The following is a 13,897-nucleotide window of genomic DNA, read 5'->3' on the forward strand; positions in this document are numbered from 1 at the left end:
TTTTCCGCCGCGCGAAGGGAGGAGGTAGCGCCACCATACCTCAAGTGGACAGGAGGTCTGCCCACTTTTTGAGGCAGGGAAGCCAAGGAAACCTTGGTGGTAAACTCCTGGGTTTTCCCAAATCCCCCCGCCTGAGTAGGAGGATCCTGAACAACAGGGGCAACATCTTTTTTCTGTTTCTTACTGGCCCCTGCGCCAGTTTTCCCCTTAGCTTTACGCTTTAGTTGGGGCGCCTCCTCCTCCTCCTCCTCTTCCGCGAGCTCCAGCTCGTAGTTTTCGAGCGCATCTACAATACACGCAACAGAAGTGTTAGCAAAATTTGGTATTACAAGGGAAAATGCATAACTACAAAGGCTTACGAGGCGCATCGCTGTCGAAGACAAATCCCAGATCAACAGGGATGAACATGTCATCAAAGCGATCAGGGAAACCAACCTCCCCAGCGCCGAGCGCGACGGAGCCACCCTCCATATGCTCATCATATGCGGCGTGGATATACTCCTTGGTGACTGCACAAAACAAGTCAAATGATATCAGCAAAAAGAATTATATTCGCGCAGAAAAAAAAGCAATGAGATAAACTTACACAAGCCGTCGACTTGGATAACGGGCTCAAGCGCGCTGTCCGACCACCTCTTGCTCATACCAACCCCCACCAGCGCCTCCTCACAAATGTTCTTGGCGGGGGATGGTTCAGCGGTCAACTTATTAACCCAGGCGCCAGTTGGGTTCTTGAGGACACACACATCCGCAGGCGCAGAAGAAATGGCGCGCATGGTCATACGGATGGGGATCACACCAGCCCTTATGTAAAAAAACCTCTCAGACCAGTCATGAAGGCTCTTGAATGAAACAGTGGAGCACTTCACCTTCTGACTACGAGGAATAAATGAGAACCAAGAATCTTGGATCTTGGGCTTGTAAAAAAACTGAAAGCGCCGAGGGGTGGGCTCCTCGCGCTGGGATTTGCACATGAACTCAAAGTGAGTCATGCGCACAAGTCCAAATGGATGGACTTGGGATATATGAATCCCATAGAACTTAAGCAGTGCACCCACAAACCTTGTCATCGGGAGACGAAGGTTGCAGTGGGTGAAAAAATGGCTATAAAGGGATATATAGCCGGCAGGCGGGTCCGCCGCCGTTTGCCCGGCCCCAGGCAACATGCAGCCAAACACAGGGAGAAAACCCTGAGAGGCGATAAGGCTGTCAAGATCAGCCTGCCTCAGTTTGCAGGGGATTTCATTCCACCTCTTCACGGCTTTGGTCCTCCCTACCTCCTCCGATGAGACCTCAGCAGCCTTCTTCCCCTTGCCGGTCTTCTTCAATGTAGACATTACTAATGATTTTCTACGGCAATGGATGGGGGAGATTGTGTTGTCTGAGCTATCAGACATACAATTGTGACAACGAACAAAGGATGATCTGAAGAACAGAGACCTGGAAGCAGAAGACAGCTAATTGGAATAGAATGAAATAAAGAAAAGCTCAGAATAATAAACAAGAAGATGAAGGATAAAAAACTCTAAGGGCTGGCTTTTATAGGCCCAGGAGAGAGAAAAATGGGTGCTGATCGGACTTCACGCGCCCCCACTCGCAGGTGTAAGCCAACGGGAGCGCGACACGTGTACATGACACTGTTTGAGGGGACACGAAAAGAAACTGTACAGCTGCTGCCAGAGTTCACGCGCCACCACTCGCAGGAACGGACCAACGCCAGCGCGACACGTGTCCCTGACAGCATGTGAGGGGACACGAAAGGCAACTGTAGCACCTCGAGCACACGAAAGGCCTGACACGTCTCCATCACTGACGCATGTCAGCAACAACCAACCACGTACAGGGACGATTCGTTTTCAACTAAAAGGATAGAATTTCGCGCAACGATGAATAATAAGAAGAAAAAGACAAAACCCCTACTAAAAGAGCAAACTATTAAGTCTAATATCTATCTTACCTCGCTCGCGCGAGACAGGACACACATTAGACTGGGGGGGCTTGAAGAGGTATGTACCCGCCTCAACACCGAGCGAGGCGGGTCAACCCACAAGATACAGACAAGAGACTTGAAATCAAGATATTATGAAGGCACAAAGCCAAAACCTATGCGCATGGCGCATATCACATATGCTCACGCATATCACATATGCTCATGCATCACATGCTCAGGCATCACATATGCTCATGCATCACATATGCTCAGGCATCACATATGCTCACATCACATCTGCGCGTGGCGCATCCGCGCGTGGCGTATATCACATGCTTGTGCATATCACATCTGCGCATGAAACATCTGCGCGTGAGAATAAAGAGAAGACCTCGCGCATCCTCAGGATAGGCGCATATCACACATGCACATAATCAACCTCGTCCTTATCCAAATCAGGATTAGGGCAACCTTGATTGTGCACGTCAGACAACCTTCCAGAAGGTATCTTTTTAAGGAATAAGAATATGCTGATGTTGACAGCTGCCAAATGAAAGGTGGACAACTCAGCATAACACATGTGCTACCACGTGATTACAACCAATGAGAAAGCACCAGGTGTCCCAGAGGACACGTGGCGCAGAGCAATTGGAGGAGGCCAACAAGGCTGAGCCCAATCAGTGGAAACCCTAGCACTATAAATACAGCATCAACTCCACAATGAGAGATATTCAATCATATTCAATTACATTCACTCATAGACAGTTACAGTCAGTAACACTCACAATCACAGAAAACTACAGAGCATTCAGCTATTAAGCAATACTCTCCAGATTTTCTTACTCTGATATTATTATCTTCTCCCACAAATACTTATTCTCACACCGGAGGGTTACCCCAAAGAGGACCCCTCTGTCCCTTTCTGAGGGGTAAGTTGACGGTGCTGTTCATTTTGTAGGTGGAAAGATCCAGATCCAAGAAAACCATCGGTGAAGAAGTATAATCACACCCGAGGAAAGTAGATCGTCTACCAGTGAGTCGATCCACGTTTCTTCAAAAACAACAGTCACCCTACGAAATATGTGCTTATTTACTTGTTTATTTGAATAGGCAGTTAAAGTTTCTTCAGTTCATCATCTTTTAGCTTTGCATTTTTTTTCCTTGATTAGATATAATCTTTGATTCCAGCATCATAATGGTCACCACCATCGAAGACACCTTATTTACAAAACCTCTATCGATCATGCAGCTGTTTCGTATCATTTTCCCATTCGGCTACGATCAAATCCCTAAAATCACCATCATCCACCGATTGCAGGAACTGCCATCATATAAGATGGTAGAAATACACGGCCGATTGGAGAAGAATGGAAGAAAGGGAGGTGCCCGTGGCGACATTGCTAATGACTGGTATTGAAGAAGAGGTTTAGAAAGAAGCAAGACATTAAAGATAGTACGGTCAAGCGTGAGGCTTTTAATTTGTTCTTATTTTTAAGATTTATAAATGGCAATTTAGACATTTCATACCCCATTATCAGAAAAGGTTAACGAAAGGTTGTGAAAAGGACATTCTTTGTAATTAGTTAAGTTAAAGGACAAAACTTACAATATGTAGTAAACCTAAAGGACAGAATTTGTAATTCATCAATTTGGAAAACCCTAGTCGGACTTTGGTTTTCATACAAGGAACAAATAATATTTTGTGTTTTTTCAATGAACATAAAATCATTATAGAATTAATCAATCTAAGTTAACATCTCGAATGATATGTGTGTTTGATTATAATCGGCACTTTTATTAATTCGACCCACATACAAAAATCCGAACGGGTGTGACCTTGGAGTTGCGGGTTGTCTTCAATCAATGAACTACTTTTGGTTCTAGTTTTGATACAAACCGTTTAACTAAATGGTCATTGCACCATAACTGTTAATGCTCATAAGCTAGAATTATATCAAGAAATTACCTTAGTGATAGAATTAGTCTTTAACTATCTGAATTCGCCCTTTATAATAATAATTTTGTTTCCGTTAATTTTAAGTTTAAGTCATTTTGTCCCTTTTAAAATAGTGTATCTCAGTTAAAACTTTTTTTTGATGTAATTTTATTTATTTTTATTTTAGAGTATAAGAACTTTACTTCCATTCATAATAGTCATAGTGAGTCAAAGTGGGATTTATTTTACTATTTATTTGTTAGATTCAACATCCATTAATACAATGCATTTAACTACTCATATTAAATGAAAAGAAATAATAAATTAACGATGCTACTTAAGCTGTATCACCAATTGTAGATTCCAATCTACATTAGGATAGAGGCTTTAAAACTCAAACGCATATATAATGGTGGCAATAATTTATCTCACAAAACTCTCATATTTGAACTTTGCTTGTCCACAAACAAACTCTCAAGCACTAACGTACCTGACAACAATGAACAAAAAACTAAAATGCTACCCTACCAAATGCAAGCTACAAGACCAAGTGCATATCATGTTCGTAGGTATACAATAACAATAGATTCACACCTAATCAAGAAATATGGAACATGATTTTGAAAAACATGGACTACCTAACTCGACTTCGTGTATCGCAAAGGGTCTAGATATGCATGAAATCATACCCCTCGCATACCTGTTAAACTCGGTTCATTTTTAAATTAGTAAACAATGTCCTAGTCTATATGATATCATTCAATAGTAAACAATAAAAATCTTTTATCATAAGCTTGTATAATAATCAAATTTCCCCCAACTAACATACAATAATGCACAAATAAAGATGATTATAAGGGGTTGTAATGTTGGCTAGGGTTATGGGTAAGGGAAATGGATTTATAAAGTGGCTAACGGCCAACATCCAGACTCAGCTAAGCTTAAGAAGCGAGAAATAAACAAAATTGCAAATTGAAACTTGGTTAGTTTTTACATGAATAAACGGCTTCGTTTTTCAATATATATATTTTTTCATTTTTCTTTCCCCTTTTCTTTTCTTTTCATTTTTTATTCTTTTTAAATGACTAACATTTTTGTTGAAATAGCGAACTATAATGTCACAAGGCCTACGAGTATCAAGCGAAAAAGGCTGAAAAAGTCTAATTGCAACATTGTAAAGGATTTAAAAGAATGTGTAGCATCCGCCAAAATTTTGGTCAAATACGAACATTTAAAAAGTATGGGGACTTAGTTATAATTAAACCAAAGTTCAAGTCCTGGCAAAAAGTGAAAATATGGAAAGATATAAACACCTTATCTTTAAACACGATATCACAATACAAGACAATTCAAACAAGAAAGATCTAAAACTTCAACTTAATAGGCATATCTCGGGCTTGGAAAGAAATAGAATGTGATTTTTGGGATGTTTTGTCTAGGAGAATGTGAAAACGGGACTTAGGGGGACCATAGCTTAGTTGTCCACAGAGGGTGGATATTAACAGAAAGCGACATTAATTGAAAGTTGAAACATGTAGAAATGATAGCGAACGATTACCTATTTTATTAGCGGTCCCCAAAGCCTTAAAAAATAACACAAGTCCAGAAAAGTCCAGAAATCAGCGTGTGTCTCATTACTGATCACCCTCGAGCAATAGCGGTCCATTACTGATAGCCTTAACGGTCCATTAATTATGTTACTCGAATCAGCCTACTATAAATAAGGCCATTGAGATTCCGGTTTCACACTATTCATTTTCTCTCACTCTCGTGTAAACCCAAGCTTCTTCTAGGAGCATTGTTTCGCTGTCAAGAAACCCCACTCTGGTGTCTCGATTAGCGAAAAAATTATGTCTGGTCATTAAAAGTTACAGGCATGCCTATAGCTAGTTACTAAGCATGCCTGAGGTAAGGCCTATGAGTTTATAGGTTTAGAGCATCCACAATAAGGACTCCGAAAAAAAAATCAAATAATCATGTCTACTAGGGATAAGCATTTTCGGTACGGGTACCGAATTCAGTAACGATTTGGTACCGTCGGTACTGAATCGGTACCAAGTTTTGAGTTTTCGGTATCGGTACGGTACAGGTATTTCTTGAATTTTTCCCGTAATACCGGTACCGTACCTGTACCGATACCAACAATTTCCGAATATCGGGATCGGGATTTTCGGGATCGGTACCAGTACCATCCCAATCTCATCCCTAATGTCTACCACCCGTCACGTTATAAAAAAGTCATTCTTAAAAAACACTCAAAACCCACCTAATAAAAATATTAAAACACCCAAAACATTATCACATCATCATCACCTTTTATATTATTTTTTTTTTTTAATTTAAGACCCCCCCAACCCCCCCCCCCCCCCCCCCCCCAAAAAAAACCTGAGCCCACCTTCTGCAAAAGGTATGTGTTTTGTAGTTCTTTTGGAAAAAATCCACCAAAAATTGCTTGCTAAAAACTACACCCACGATAAGAAAAAGTGGATGATGTGAATAAAAACTCCATAAAAATGCCTTATCGGAAATGCTCTTACAATATAGTCAAACCTTGTATGTAGTTCTTATATGCATTATGCTCTAAATATAGTACAACAAAATGTATATATTTTTTTAAAAATCAGTTCGTTCAACAATCATGTGAGGGAGATGGAGATGGGCTTTTATCCAATGGGACACCACTGACGGCCTCGTCTACATGCAAGGAGGTTTCCCATAACGCTGTTTGCCCCTAAAAAGTCCAAGACAGGATGTGGTGTAAGTAAATCTCTAGGTGTAAGTTAAAAATGGTTAATTGAAAAAAATGGATCAAGATTCAATGTTTCTCTTAAAGTGAGTGTCAAATCTTGCTTTTAGACATTTATTTTATTGTTAGGAGTACCTCGTTCTCAAAACATTTTAGAAGTTTTGAAAATTTGGTCATTACCGGTTTAAAAAGTCAGAAATATCAATTATATTTTTTTTGAAAGGCAGAAATATCAAATATGTTTTAAAAAACTTTTTGTTACATAGAAAGGAATCAATATTATATATATTTTTTAATGTACTTCCTTTTCTAGAAACAACAATTAATTTAATTTAGCTTCGTATATTCACACTTCATGCTTCTATTTTGACACTAATAGAAGCATATTGGTCAACATCAAATAAACAAATTTGGAAGCTTTTAGTTTTGTCCCGCGTAGGCCTGTAAACGATCCAAACGTTCGGTGAACTTTTCATGAACTGTTCTGCGGAAAGTTCGTTTGTGTTCGTCTATTTAATAAACGAACGAACACGAACAAAAAAATTTCGTTTAATTAAACGAACGAACATGAACATAAGTTCCGTTCGTTCATTGTTTATTTATGTTCATGAACGCTTGTTTATGTTCGTTTATGTTTGTTTATTTATGTTCGTTTATGTGTTAATAGAAAATAATTAAATAAGTTATCTACTTAAAAAGTTTTGTATTTGTTAATTTGTGTTCATTTATGTTTGTTTGTGTTCATTTATGTTCATTTATCTTTATTGAATTATGTTAAACGAACACAAGTGTTCAATTTTAAATAAACGAACAAAAACTTAAATATTCGTTCGATTAAGCATTCGTTTCCGTTTAAAGTTAAATGAACGAACGCTAACATACCCTTATTCATGTTCGTTCGAATTGTTTACATGCTTTTATTATTCACGTTGATGAATATATCGGTTTCAATTTCTAAGCTTTGCCCATTTTATATGTGTTTGTCTGTGTTCGTGAACACATTCATTTCCTTAATAAACGAACAGGAACATAAAATCTCGTTCGGTAAGTGTTCGTGAACCGTTCTTGAAAAAATTATTTCATTAACGAACGAACATGAACAAGGTCTTGTTCGTGTTCGTTCGGTTGGTTTACAGCCCTAGTCCGGTGGCTTGGACAATACGGTCAATATGGAGCATATTGGGTACATAGGTCGGGTTTGTGCGTGTGATTTGTCATATGTTGTCCCTTGATGTGCATCATATTGGGCAATAAGGTGTATATAGTTTTTTTAGCAATATTATTTTTTAGTTAATATTTGTGTTTATATAACGAATATGTTGATCTGGATCCTTGATATGCATCATATTGAGCAATATGATGCATATAATGTGTCTTTTTTTTATATAATAAATATCAATAGTTTAGTTCGTATAAGAAAGAAGCTGATGCATATCAGCCTTATATGCAACCTTGATATGTATCATATCGGGCAATATGATATGCATATAGTGTATTTTTTTAACAAATATCAACTTTACTTAATATATTGGACATTAGGTCTGGAAAAGGATTTATTATCTGCTGAAATAACTCAATTTGGTGTGACATTCATTAATTTCGGGTCTTGTTTGTATTCGTTTTTGTATTTGTTTATTATGTCAACCGACCCGATTTGTAAACCGAAACTTATGTTATAATCAAAATGATGGATTTATGTTACAATATTGTTTCACACTTGTTGGGTGGTCTTGAAAACATCCTACCTTTATTTTTATTTTTATTTATTTATTTATTTATTTTTATTATTTTTTTTTGTTGTTTTGTGTTTTTGTCTTGATCCATTTTGCATGAAAACTCTTGTGTCTCACACCGATATTTGACCACCAACATTACCCTATATATACACCACCTTTCCTCTTCATTTTCCCTTGCTACAACTCCAAAAAAAAAAAAAAAAAAAAAAAAAAAAAAACTCTCTCAAACATCAAAGATTCAAGGTTATCTTCTTAAGTGTTCTTGAAGGTTTTTAGTCTTTCACCTTAATTAGTTTATGTAGCCTTATTAATACTTGTTTATGGTTGTGCAACATATATATAATATACACCCATTGTTTACTTTTGGTAGTTACTTCTCCGATTCCGGTCGGTGAGGTTTCGAACCTCATAAGGCAAGGCTTCATGGAGGACTTCGTGTCCTTGATATATATACATCTATATAACTTGTTCATACATATTAATCTTGCTTATTTTAGTTTGTTGGTCATGTTTACAAGTTCCATGGTTATGGGTTTTTAAGAGTCTATGCTTCGGTTTAACCGTAAATAGCTCTAAACCGTAAACCGAACTTTGTCACTAGTTTTGTTAAATAATTGTTTAAACATGTTTATTGTTAGATCTAAGTTTCTAAAATCATTTTTACAAATTCTATGGTTATGAGTTTGTAGAATCTTACCTCGGTCTTAACCCGAGACACGATCCGAACCGAAAACCGAACTTTTGTTTAAAGACTTTTTGTTAACTTTTGGTTGTAAAAGTTAAAGTATTTTTTTATTTGTACATTATTATACAAGTTCTTTAGTGGTTGGACATGTGGAAACCAAACCGATTCTTACTCGCTTAAGACACACAAGTGTGTTTTTTTAGCCATCAAGACTTGTATATTTCTTTAAAAATAGTTACAAATTGATTTTTAAATATTTTCTTAAGTACTTGGAAATGTTGGGTCCAACTTGATCTCATAACAAAGTTTGGACCGACAAAACCGAACACTCGCTTAACGTGCGTTGTTAGTTCTAAAACAATGGAACTACATACTTGGTTAAGTCTTATTAAATTTTATTGAGTTATCTCATAACATTCAATATTTTGGAAAGTAGACTTTGGGTTTGACCAATTATCAAGACCCGAACCGATAACCCGAACACTCGATAAAAAAAAACCGTTTTAGTATCTTTATTCCAAAGGGATTTGCATTCTTGCATTTTACCCACATTATTACTTAACATAGGTTGAGTAAATATTAAAGTTAGATACTTTAACCCGGTTTCGAGCAAACTTACATTTTTAAAGGGTTATTATAATAAATTCTTAAATAGTTACATTTTAAACCTTGAACTTTAATTATTTATATTTCTCAACATTTATTTTGTTTAAAGACCTTCAAGACAACCTTTTTAAATTCAAGACTTCTTTTCTTTTTAGGCATTGTGCGTTAAACTCGTCGTTCTGACAAATCTCCAAATTATCATCTTTCAAGTTTACTACTTGAAGGTGAGTACTTCATACCCTATTTTCCATCTTTTATTTTGGGGGTGGCATTTCATACTTATTCAACAAAATGCTTTATATTTGAATCTTAAACCACAAACGTAGTTGTATACTTTACCTAAATAATTGCTCGATTTGGTGTTCTATGCTTATATGCTTATGTGTTTATCGCTTTTGGTTGGTGGAACTATAAAATCCTAGACTATTTGGCATCCCCTTATAGCAAGGTGTCGTTAACGTAATGCAATTAACGATAACTATAAAATCCTAGACTATTTGGCATCCCCTTATAGCTAGGTGTCGCTAATGTGTTTAGCGATATCTATTTATCCAAATTACCACTTTTATTTATCGTTTCGTATGCAAGTTTTATGGCTATCTTTATTATATACTAATATGATTAAACTTATGAATTGCTCACCAACCTTTGTGTTGACAAACTTTATTTTATGAAATGTTGCAGGTTTGCATCTTGGTTGATTTATGATTGTGAAGAAAACGACATCAAATACCTTAGGATATTAGTAAAAATGAACAATATCAAATTTGCCATATTTTGTGATATCTTGTTTATGGTTATTTTATGGATAATTGTTATGTGACATTTTCGATGTTGTGAAATGAAATGAGTTTATTAAATACTGTCACTTTAATTAGTGTCATGTGCTTATGGACAATCGTTACACCTCGGCATGTTCCGCCGCCTTTGGTCGGGGTGTGACATTTGGTCCTCGTATTCGTCGTACCAACCTGTTGCGGCATCGCTTTGTTTGCATCCAAAGAGGGTCCGGTAAAGGCAATATAAGAGTCTGGAACAACCAACTCGTTAAAATGTTCGTCGAAAAGATAGTTAGCGTTCCACCACGACGTTATGATAAAGTTTGAGAATGAATAGTATGAGCTGGTGATATTTCAGTTATATAAATGCTTAATATGCTCAATAGTGACAAATATGAAACAAATAAGAGGAAAATACAATAGATTTGACTTGTAGGACCCAATGACAATTAGACCTGGCATGTGGGACCCACCTATTATGCAAAAAGTGTCTCCTTGTACTCTCCATATTGCCCAGTATAGCGCATATAAGTCCTAGGTTGTCTCCCATTGGCAAACACAGAGTGCCAAATATACTCCATATTGGACAATATGTAGCATATTATGAGGTGTCAAATAGACAGAAGGTGTACCAGTATCACGACCCTTCATTTAATATAAAAACTATTGATATTAAGATTTTAGGGTATATTAATTTTAACTAATCTCAATTATCACCTTTTGATTGTTGTTGGTCATAACTAATGAAATGGCTGGTGACAGTCTCATCTTTTAACGTGTTTGCTTCCAATGATCCACTACTAACGGAAGTGTAACTCCGTTAAGCCCCGTTCGCCGGAAAAAAGTTTTTTGCTAGAAAACTTAACCTGAACACTAACACCACCACTGACCACCACACTCTGAACACAACCACCGGCAGTAGTTTTAAGGTTAAGACGACCTCAATAATTTGGGCTATTACTGTAGCATTCATTAATTTACAAAACCCGTTTTTGAAACCATAACCATTTTGATGTTTAATGAAATTGGTCTGTTATTTATTGTGCGTTGCCTTTGCAACCCCGTGATCATTTTTATATAATTTTATTTAAAAATCAACGATCTTGATTTTTTATTCATGGACTTTTTCCATGCAAATCACTAGAATTATTCTTATATATTATTATTATTACTACCATCTTTTCATATGTTTTATTTAACTAATAAGAACCCAATAAATAATTTAATTAAATAAAATTTATTGAAAGAGTTAAACACCTTTAAAACCTGATAAACCATTTTAATTTTTGTTTTTTATTTATTAAACATGATTAAATTCCATAAATTCTATAAACATAATAACTCTACAATTCACTATAAAAAGAGGACTAATCTACCATCATATTCACACCTCAAAATATTCTTTTCTTAAGCTTGATAGCACTAACAAGTAAGTTTTATGATTTTATGTATTTTATAGCTTTTATTTTGATTTCACCTTGAATGTTCATAGTTGTTCATAAATTGTTCGTCATGATCATGGATATCCAAGATAAACACTTTGATTTTCTAAATATTTGATCAAACCTAGTTATTTTGCAAGAAAAAACATAAATATTTTGCTAAATCTTATGATCCATTGATCATCATAAACTTATGAACTTTCTTTTAAATAAGATGACTTACAAAAATATTGTTTTATTTAAATATTTCTTGATATCTCTAAATAATTAATTGAATAAATTAATTATTGTTATTTTTGTTCAACATAAATTAATATGTATAATTTCTTTAAAATATTTAATGTAAAAACCTTTAAATTAATTAATTAGTAAATTAATTTGTTATTTTACTAAAAAACGAAACTTTTAATCTTAAATTGTTTTTAATCTTGTTATTTAAGCTTATATTTATAAGTTATAATTATTCATTTACAAATCATTCTTCAAGTAATAAATATCAAATAATTTATATAAACTTTAATTCATGTTAGTTAAACTCATTTTAAATAAAAAAATCCCTATGTCTTGATTTATCATAGTTTCCTTTATATTTAGACTTGTTGTTAAAATCTATCATACGTATTTACAAGTTTAGGATAATCAACCATGATTCTCCGTCTCGTTCGTCGACTCGTTCAAACTATCGTCCTCATCATGAGTTTTTCATAACTCATTTTTAACTTTTAACATTTTCGGGGTGTAACACGTTACCATGCTTTCTCTTTATTTCATGATCAGTGTTTACAAACCGATTCGTAATTATGTCATTCATGTTAATAATATTCTTTCATATTGTTTATGATTACTATAAGTGTATAATGTGCAATGTGTTTATCGCTTTATGGTTGGTACAGCAAACATCAAACATCAACGCGGGAGGGTCTGACGGGACGTACCTGAGCTACCTATCCTTCAACTTCGATTTTCGGGAATGGTGGTATCGTTATCCTTCCCCTAGGTTGGGGCGTTATTTTGTTGCATTTCATTTACTTTATGTTTAAATATATTGCATTTGTGACAAGTGAATCGACAAACGTTTTACACACACACGCGCAAAATCTATGAAAGCTCACCAACATGTGTTGTTGACAAAAGTATATTATTTTAAACGTATTGCGGGTTGAATTAAATGACGTGCTAAGGATGAAGATCATTAGTCAACCTTAGGATATTTTAAATAAAAATAATATTTGTTTTATTACGATGTGTTGGTATTTGTCTTATTATCATACTATTTGTATATTTGCGAATTTATGAAATAAAATAATTATATTCATTATAATAGTGTTACGAGCTTATTATTGACTTGTACATTGCACCCGGGTGTATTCCGTTAAAACCGAGGTGCTAAAGTTACTAAAAAAAGTTTATAAAGGTCCGATCTAAAGTTACAAATGCGGCTGGGACTGAAAAGTTGAATAATCTGGCGAAAAAGGAGTTTTTTGGCGGAAAACGTTTTTCAAGTGAGCACCACCTAAGGTTCCAGCGACCTCAATAATTGGGGTTTTTACTAAAAAAAAAGAGGGTTCCTAAAGATCAAATCTAAGGTTTCAAAGAGTTTTGGGATGAAAAAGGTTGAGTAATTTCTCGATGAAAAAGAAGTTTTATGGCGACCGCATACCAACAGGGTTACGCTTCCATTAGTCATAGATCGCTGGAAACAAACAAACATGCCATTTCATTAGTTGTTACCACTAGCAGTCGAAAAGTGATAGTTAGGATTATTTAAAACTAATATACCAAATTTTAATGTTAATGAAAAAAATAAATAAATTAAATTATTAGCTTCTAGAATACTTTTTGTTATGTTTTTTAACAATAAATTAAATCAATATATATATTCTGAAAATTTAATTTGTCACATGATGAAGTCTATGCATATTTAGCAATAATTGGTTAGTCGTATAACCACAGTTCTTCTAGGGTACGATGTGACTTTATACCGTGAAACAATCATCGCCCACATATATATTCAAACTTAGGGTACGAATAAAATAT

The sequence above is a fragment of the Bidens hawaiensis genome, unplaced genomic scaffold (assembly GCF_021521415.1).
Source record: "Bidens hawaiensis isolate Kalapana, Puna unplaced genomic scaffold, B.hawaiensis_p1.1 tig00004357_1, whole genome shotgun sequence".
In the NCBI taxonomy this organism is placed as follows: Eukaryota; Viridiplantae; Streptophyta; class Magnoliopsida; order Asterales; family Asteraceae; genus Bidens; species Bidens hawaiensis.